This window comes from Amblyomma maculatum, chromosome 3 (genome assembly GCF_055883805.1).
Source record: "Amblyomma maculatum isolate TAMU_Amacu chromosome 3, ASM5588380v1, whole genome shotgun sequence".
Lineage (NCBI taxonomy): Eukaryota > Metazoa > Arthropoda > Arachnida > Ixodida > Ixodidae > Amblyomma > Amblyomma maculatum.
In genome coordinates this window covers 81520275-81527508 of record NC_139346.1, presented here as the reverse complement: position 1 = coordinate 81527508, position 7234 = coordinate 81520275, and the positions used below count along the sequence as shown (strand labels likewise).

Genomic DNA, 7234 nt, shown 5'->3' with positions numbered 1-7234 from the left:
TTTTCACATTCCTCAAAAACATGAAACGATTGACTAACTGGCGCAGAAACAGATGTGCCAAACCAAGCCCGCCGTCCTTCACCCGGCGGAAGAGATTTGTCTGAATTGTCCGTTCCCACGAAGACCCCCACACAAAGACGGCAAAGATACGATGCATCTTTTGGACATTAGCTCTTGAACAATATAACACTTGAAGCACATACCAAACTTTTGTCACTAAAAACAAATTACAAATCGTGGCCTTAGCAAACATCGACCACTGCCATCCATTCCATTTGTCCAGTCTATCTTTCAATTTACCGACTTGAACACGTGTTTCTCCAATGCTGGGATGCCGTATTTTTATGGGACGTGCTCCAGAGGACGCTTAAAAAGGAACTACCCATAAGCCCACATGGTATTCGATTCTTGCCAGTAGAAGCGAACAATGATACACCGTTGGATCTTTTGATGCTAATGGCTCTCCACAGCATATGGAAAAGCAGAATGGCTGTAGAGCACGGTGATGTCGATGCACGTTCAGCGAGGCAGCTCTTTAGAGAGAGCATACGGCCATATGTGGACGAACAGAAAGCTTTAAAACTAGAGCCAGAATGGTTAGTTAGTTTTGAAGGGTTGTTACATATGAGGGATTTTTAATCCGACAACTTAAGTCAATGCTTGATCTTTTATTTTGTCATGTTATTGATGTCACATGTGTCTTCTTTCTGTACGTCCTCGGTCAGGAAATAAAGAAAAAAAAAGGCGCCGTGGCTTAGTTGGTTAAAGCGCCTGTCTAGTAAACAGGAGATCGTGAGTTCGAATCTCACCGGTGCCTTTCTTTTGCACGTCGCAGTTCGTTACCTGCATTCATCTCCTCGACTGGTCGTAAAAACGTGCGCCAATCACCACGGGTGTCGAACTCCGAGCTCCGTGCGGTCTCCTGTTCGACTTGTTTCTCTGTTTGTTGCAATCCATAATAATAAAAATAAATCTGCTCTCCCGTTCTTGTATTTCTGCTTATAACTTATAACCATTTTTCTTTCTTTTCAACCTACCTCAAAAAGGATGCCCTTAAATCCCAGCAGTGCGTGAACAACTACCTCCTGAGCATTGTATTCGAACATGCGAAGAAGAGTGGTGGTGCCAGCAGCAATGATTATTATTTTGCCCCCTTAGAGAAAACGAGAACACGGAGAACATCATTTATTAACAGGATAGGGTTAAATATACAGCACGTGTTTTGGGAGCCACAAATTACGTACACGGCTCTGAGAGGTGGTGGCTGGGCACTTGCAAGGTCGAAAATGAATTCTTCTAATGTTTTTGAGACTGCTTGCGATTGTTTTTGGACATTAAATGCTACTTCAAGTTCAATTATGCAGATTTTTGCCCTATGTCCCCTCTTCCCACTGTAATGTGTGCGAGAGAACTCAACTTTCACATTTGAATCTTAAGGAGACCTCATGATATGAAAATCTTAGTTGGGCAGCCACATCGGGTTACTCATTTGAGGTGGGAAGGTGAAATAAGAATCAACCTTCCAGTGCTCTTGGAGGCCAAGTCAGGCACTCTAAATCTAGGCCTCGAAGGCAAGTTCATACGACTTGGTTAAAGCGAGGCTTTATATGCACGTTGGTAGCGTACACTATCACCTCATACCCTTAAAGGCAGGGCTTAAGTGTACTCCGTAAGGTTTCATTCCGGAAGTAAATGAATGAAGAATTCACCATTATTCTTCGCGAGCGAACGTTCCGCTGAGAATATGCAATAACATAGTTCACTCGCGCTGGAACCTAAACAGTGGCTCTCTCGGAGTCAGGAATTAACGTTTGTCTAAATAAAAACATACAACTTACATCGAGCGACGTAGATGTCACTGAACAACACGAAAAAAAAATCGCCGAAGTAAAAAGAATCTCAAATAGAATAAATGCAACACCATTTTTTTTCATTTTCCATGGAGGCCAAATACGTGTGACAAAATATTGTACCCAACCCTTCCTTCGCATTCTTTTCATAATGTTGTAACTTAAACTCCAAGTTCTGTTTCCATTGTGTTGACTCTTCTTATTCAAAACGTTATTTCAGTCAATGAGCAAAAGTATGAAAACTAATGAAAACAAATAAACAAGGCTAGTAAAAAAGTGCAAAATGTATTTAGCAGATCTAAGAGCTAGATGGAAACATCATAGGTACGATAATAGATTCTTTAGGCTTGAAATAACGAGGAATACCTGATTCAATTCAGAATAGTAAAATTCTTGACATCTCCGCACAAGATCTTGCTAGAGAGGTGTAAACTTATACTATGCATGGAGCTGGAGATTCCCGACGTCTTTGGATCAGCGATGTAGCAACTACTTCGATAGACTTTTACTGCAATATTTATCTTCAGGTCAAGCCACATGCTTTCGTTTAGGCGTCGTCGCTACTAATCGTTCTCGTGACAGAGTGGCTTAGAGTTAGCTATCTTCATGCCGCAGTGGCTCCACCACCGCACCTCTAAGAAGATGCAGCTGCTGAGTCATATCTCGTCAACAAAGTGATCACCTTAAGTACTTCGTTAAAAATACCCTACCTTCCACATGCCATGATACTGCGCCAGTGGAAGCTGAAGAACGAGCTATAGCGATGACATTAACTGTGTTTCTTACACTTTAGAAAGAATTATTGTGCAGCTTGAAAGAAAAGGGCAAATTTTATGTTTTCAGTCTTGCAGCAGCTGGAGCGCGTTTAAATATAGATCCTTTAATATTTGTGCAAGGAACCAAGAATAGCTGCACAAAATATAGTGGATACATTTGGTCTTTCTATTGACTCCTCGCTATTTGCGAGTGAAAAAAAAATCTTGAACAAAAGAGCAAAAAGCATGAAAACTTGGGGTGCAAAGCTGCCTAAATGGTGTATATATTCCCCTAATTAATAAACACTTACACTACCGTTGCTAGGTTTATTGTGTTTGAAATCATCACCATCATCATCATCATCATCATCAGCCTGATTATACCCACTGCAGGGCAAAGGCATCTCCTATATTTCTCCACTTAACCGGGTTCTGTGCTAGCTGCATCCACTTGACCCCTGCGAACTTCTTAATCTCATCCGTCCACCTAACTTTCTGCCGCCCCCTGCTACGCTTTGCTTCCCTTGGAATCCAGTTTGTTACCCTCATCGACCATCGGTTATCCTCTCTTCGCACTACATGCCCTGCCCATGTCCATTTCTTCTTCTTAATTTCCAGTAGAATGTCGGTAACTTGAGTTATTTCTTTCACCCACTCTGCACGCTTTCTATCTCTTAATGTTACCCCTACCATTTTTTGTTCCATAGCCCTCTGGGTTGTCCTCAACTTAAGTAGAACTGTCTTGGTTATCCTCCACGTTTCAGCCCCATAGGTGAGTACAGGCAAGATGCAACTGTTGTATACTTTCCTCTTGAGCGATACCGGTAAGCTGCTAGTCATAATCTGCGAGTGCTTGCCAAATGCGCTCCATCCCAATGTTATTCTTCTTGTTATTTCCTTTTCATGGTCCGGATCTGCGGTTACTACCTGTCCTAAGTAGAGATATTCGCCTAACACTTCCAGTTTTTCGCTACCTAATGTAAACTGTTGTTCCTTCCCGAGGCTGTTGACCATTACCTTAGTCTTCTGCATATTCATTTTAAGCCTACCTTTCTACTTTTCCTGTCGAGGTAATCAATCATTATTTGCAGTTCATCCCCCGAGTAGCTTAGCAAGGCAATGTCATCAGCAAATCGCAGATTACTGATGGCAATCAGGATAATGTTTGCATTCTTCCATGGTTCCGGTACCGTCGATGACACCAGGCACTGCGTATACAGGGTGGCCAATTTTTCTAGCACGATATCCCCCCCGTCCTTCAGCAAATCTGTAGTTATCTGATCCTCTCCAGCTAATTTCCCCCTTTTCATAGTTTATAGTGCTTTCTTGACCTCGTCCTTCGTCACTGGTGGAACGTCTAACTGTTTTCCTCTACCGCCAATCTCATTACGGTCCAGACTACTTTGGCTACTGTAGAGATCTGTATAGAACTCCTCGGCTACTTTGACTATCTGGTCCATATTAGTGATGACGTTGCCCGCCTTATCCCTTATCGCATACATCTGGTTTTTGCCTATACCCAGTTTCTTCTTTACCGCTTTAAGGCTTGCCCCGTTCTTTACAGCGTGCTCAATGTTCTCCATGTTATACGTCCTTATATCGGCCACCTTGCGCTTATTGATTAGCTTTGATCTCTCGGCCAATTCGATCTGGTCTGTTGGATTGGAAGCTTTCATACGCTGGCGTTTCTTTATCAAATCTTTCGTCTCCTTAGACAGCTTACCGGTATCCTCTCTAACTATCCTACCGCCTACTTCTACCGCGCACTGAGTAATGATATCATTGAAATTATTGTTCCTTGCCTAATCTCGACATCCTCAGTTACAGCTGAATACCTATTCTGTAGCGAGATCCTGAACTCTTCTGCCCTCCCCCTCACCGCTAATTCGTTGATGGGTTTCTTTTTTACTAATCTGTTGCGTTCGTTCTTCAGATTTAGGCTAATTCGGGACCTCACCATCCTGTGGTCACTGCATCGCACTTTCCCGATTACCTCTACATCTTTCATAATGGCGGGGGTTGAACACATTATGAAGTTGATTTGATTTTTAGTCTCTCCGTTAGGACTTTTCCATGTCCATTTCCGATTCTTCCGTTTGCTGAAGAAGGTATTCATGATTCGTAAGTTATTGCGCTCTGCAAACTCAACTAGTAGCTCCCCTCTGCTATTCCTAGAACCAATGCCATAGTCACCTCTACCTTGTCACCTGCCTGTTTTTTCCCTACCTTGGCATTGAAGTCGCCCGTTAGTACAGTATACTGCGTTTTTACTTTTCGCATTGCCGATTCTACATCTTCATAGAAGATTTCAACTGCCTGGTCATCATACTACATGTAGGTGCATAGGACTGTACAACCTTCAGTTTATACCGCTTATTAAGCCTAATTACGATGCCTGCAACCCTCTCAGTAATACTATAGAATTCATCTATATTACCCGCTATATACTTACTGTCAAGGAAACCTACTCCTAGTCGCCTCTCTGGTAAACCTCGATAACACAGTACATGCCCATCCTTGAAATACTCAGCCCGTATTGTGTCAATAGAGTATAGAGCGGATAAGGACTTCTCCTCAGTGGATCTTGTGAAGTGTTTATAAACATTAGACAACCAGATGTTTAGAGCTGTCTGGGATCATTTATTTCTGTGAGAAACACACAGAGCTGCTTGAAACCACAGGCGCTTTCTAAGAGGCTGCAAGGATTTTTAGGCTGAGCAAACTAGCCCGCTGCTTCGAGTAGCCTTTACTGCAACGCTTACCTTAAGATAAAGTGATGTGTTTTTGCTGAGGTGCTGTCGCCGTTTTTCTTTCTGGACCGAGCCATTTCTGGCAGTCATAACTAGCTTATTCACTGCTCAAGCTATGTTCTTTGCAGCCCAATTACTGTGAAAATTGGATTAATTTGCGTGCCTGTGGCTGTACCATCCTGAAAAAGTTGCATGAGGCAATGAGCTGACAGTTTCTCACACAATCTCACTCAATTCACATAAGAAATCACATACACGTTGCATATAATTGCATAAGGTCTCATAGTTTGTTGGACATTATCATAAATGATGTACAATACTTTATGATAATGATGTGAACTGTATGAGAGTCTATACGATTAGATGAGATTTGAAGGTTATTGCCACGTAGAACTTTTGGTTTTTCAGTAGGGTAATAATAGGTATTATAAGGCGATGCTTGTTGCTGCAAACACCAACATAGATCTGTGCTTCGAGCACTGAAAAAGAAGTATAGAGAAAAAAAGGAGCTCGGACATTTGAGTTTTCTTTCTTACTACGTTTCGCAACTTTTGCTGTCTCATCTTGGCATCATAGCATCTGTTGTCTCAATCAAAAACTAAGGAACGGTTCTTCCCTAAAAAAGAAAAACCTCCGTCGAGCCGGATTCGAACCAGCGACCTATGGATGACCGCAGTGTGGGAACCTCTACAGTCCACCGCTCTACCAACTGAGCTATCGACGGAACGTGCACCGAGGCTCGAGTAGCCTCTGGCAATATGCGCTGAACGCCTACATTAGCGAACGTCGGGTTTTCTGAACGCACGGCGCACAGTAAATTGCTTCCGCTCAGTTTGCGCAGCTTTCCTCCCCTATGGCATCTCTGATATCAGCGCTGTGTTTGTCCCTTTCTTCCTCTGGCCTTGTGCCGTTGCGCTGCTTCACTAGATATGTCAGACCAACTCGCCCACCAGTTCTTATTGAAGCCTTGATGCCACAGGCTCATAATCATTAGGTAGACCACAATATTGCGTTCGCGTTTCGGCCAGATGCCACACGCGACTTGAGAAAAAAGGGCTACTCGTTGGTATTCTCTATATATTAGCTTCGCAAAAACGTTTTACATTAGTACCCCAAATTTTTTACGCCAATATGGCGCATTCAAATCAGCCACTCTAAAGGTATTGAGTAGATAAGACGCAAAGCTGCTCGACCAACATTGGCGATGGGTACAAAGGAAGGTAGGCTCGGGGAGAAAGTGTACAAAGCGCACTGCCCTTCGCGAGAACACATGATAGGGCGGTGATGCCAAGACCAGGAACTACGTTCTCATAATTTCCGTCATGGCAACTAATAGTCTGCTAAGACTGCACAGACGTTAACCATTCCTTCTGGGGTGACTCTTCAATAGTAATTGTTTCTTCAGTTTGAATTACTCCCAAGAAAACCACCCAAAGCGTTGCGAAAATGACTTAACCAATACGCTAAGAAAGTTAACGTCTAATTCGGCGAGTACGGCGGAAACTTGAATGAGGAAAATTCGGCCGTGTATGAAGGCATAGATGCTACGTGATTCGCATAGACAAAAGAGACTTGTGCCTGCGAGGCTCTTGTGACCAAAAAAGAGAAGTGGTGTCTGTGAGTGGAGAGAGAGTGGAAGGCAGTTCACTTGCCCCTTCGAGTCCGGTTTACTCGTGTGCGGCCTAGATTTCTTGCACATCTTTTCCCGCGCAATAAGGCGTTTTGTTAGCGCTTTCTCTCGTTGGGGGTGTAGCTCAGGGCACGTTTGCAAAATTATCAGGAGCACTTTGCCGTCTACCATGCAAGAGTCTCAGGGACTTCGACCAGTTTACCCTACTACTTTAGAGAAGTTGTGCAAAGTGTGCGATTTCTTTCTGCA

General features: G+C 43.2%; 2 non-coding genes across 2 annotated transcripts; one reads left to right on the top strand and one right to left on the bottom strand.

Annotated features, from left to right (window-relative positions):
- Positions 1–743: 743 nt before the first annotated feature.
- On the top strand, positions 744–817 carry TRNAT-AGU (transfer RNA threonine (anticodon AGU)). The gene has a single exon. It is a non-coding gene; the product is annotated as a tRNA-Thr (tRNA).
- A 5170-nt stretch (positions 818–5987) lies between these two features.
- On the bottom strand, positions 5988–6079 carry TRNAY-GUA (transfer RNA tyrosine (anticodon GUA)). Its single transcript is given in 2 exon segments — positions 5988–6023; positions 6043–6079. It is a non-coding gene; the product is annotated as a tRNA-Tyr (tRNA).
- Between the last annotated feature and the right edge of the window lie 1155 nt (positions 6080–7234).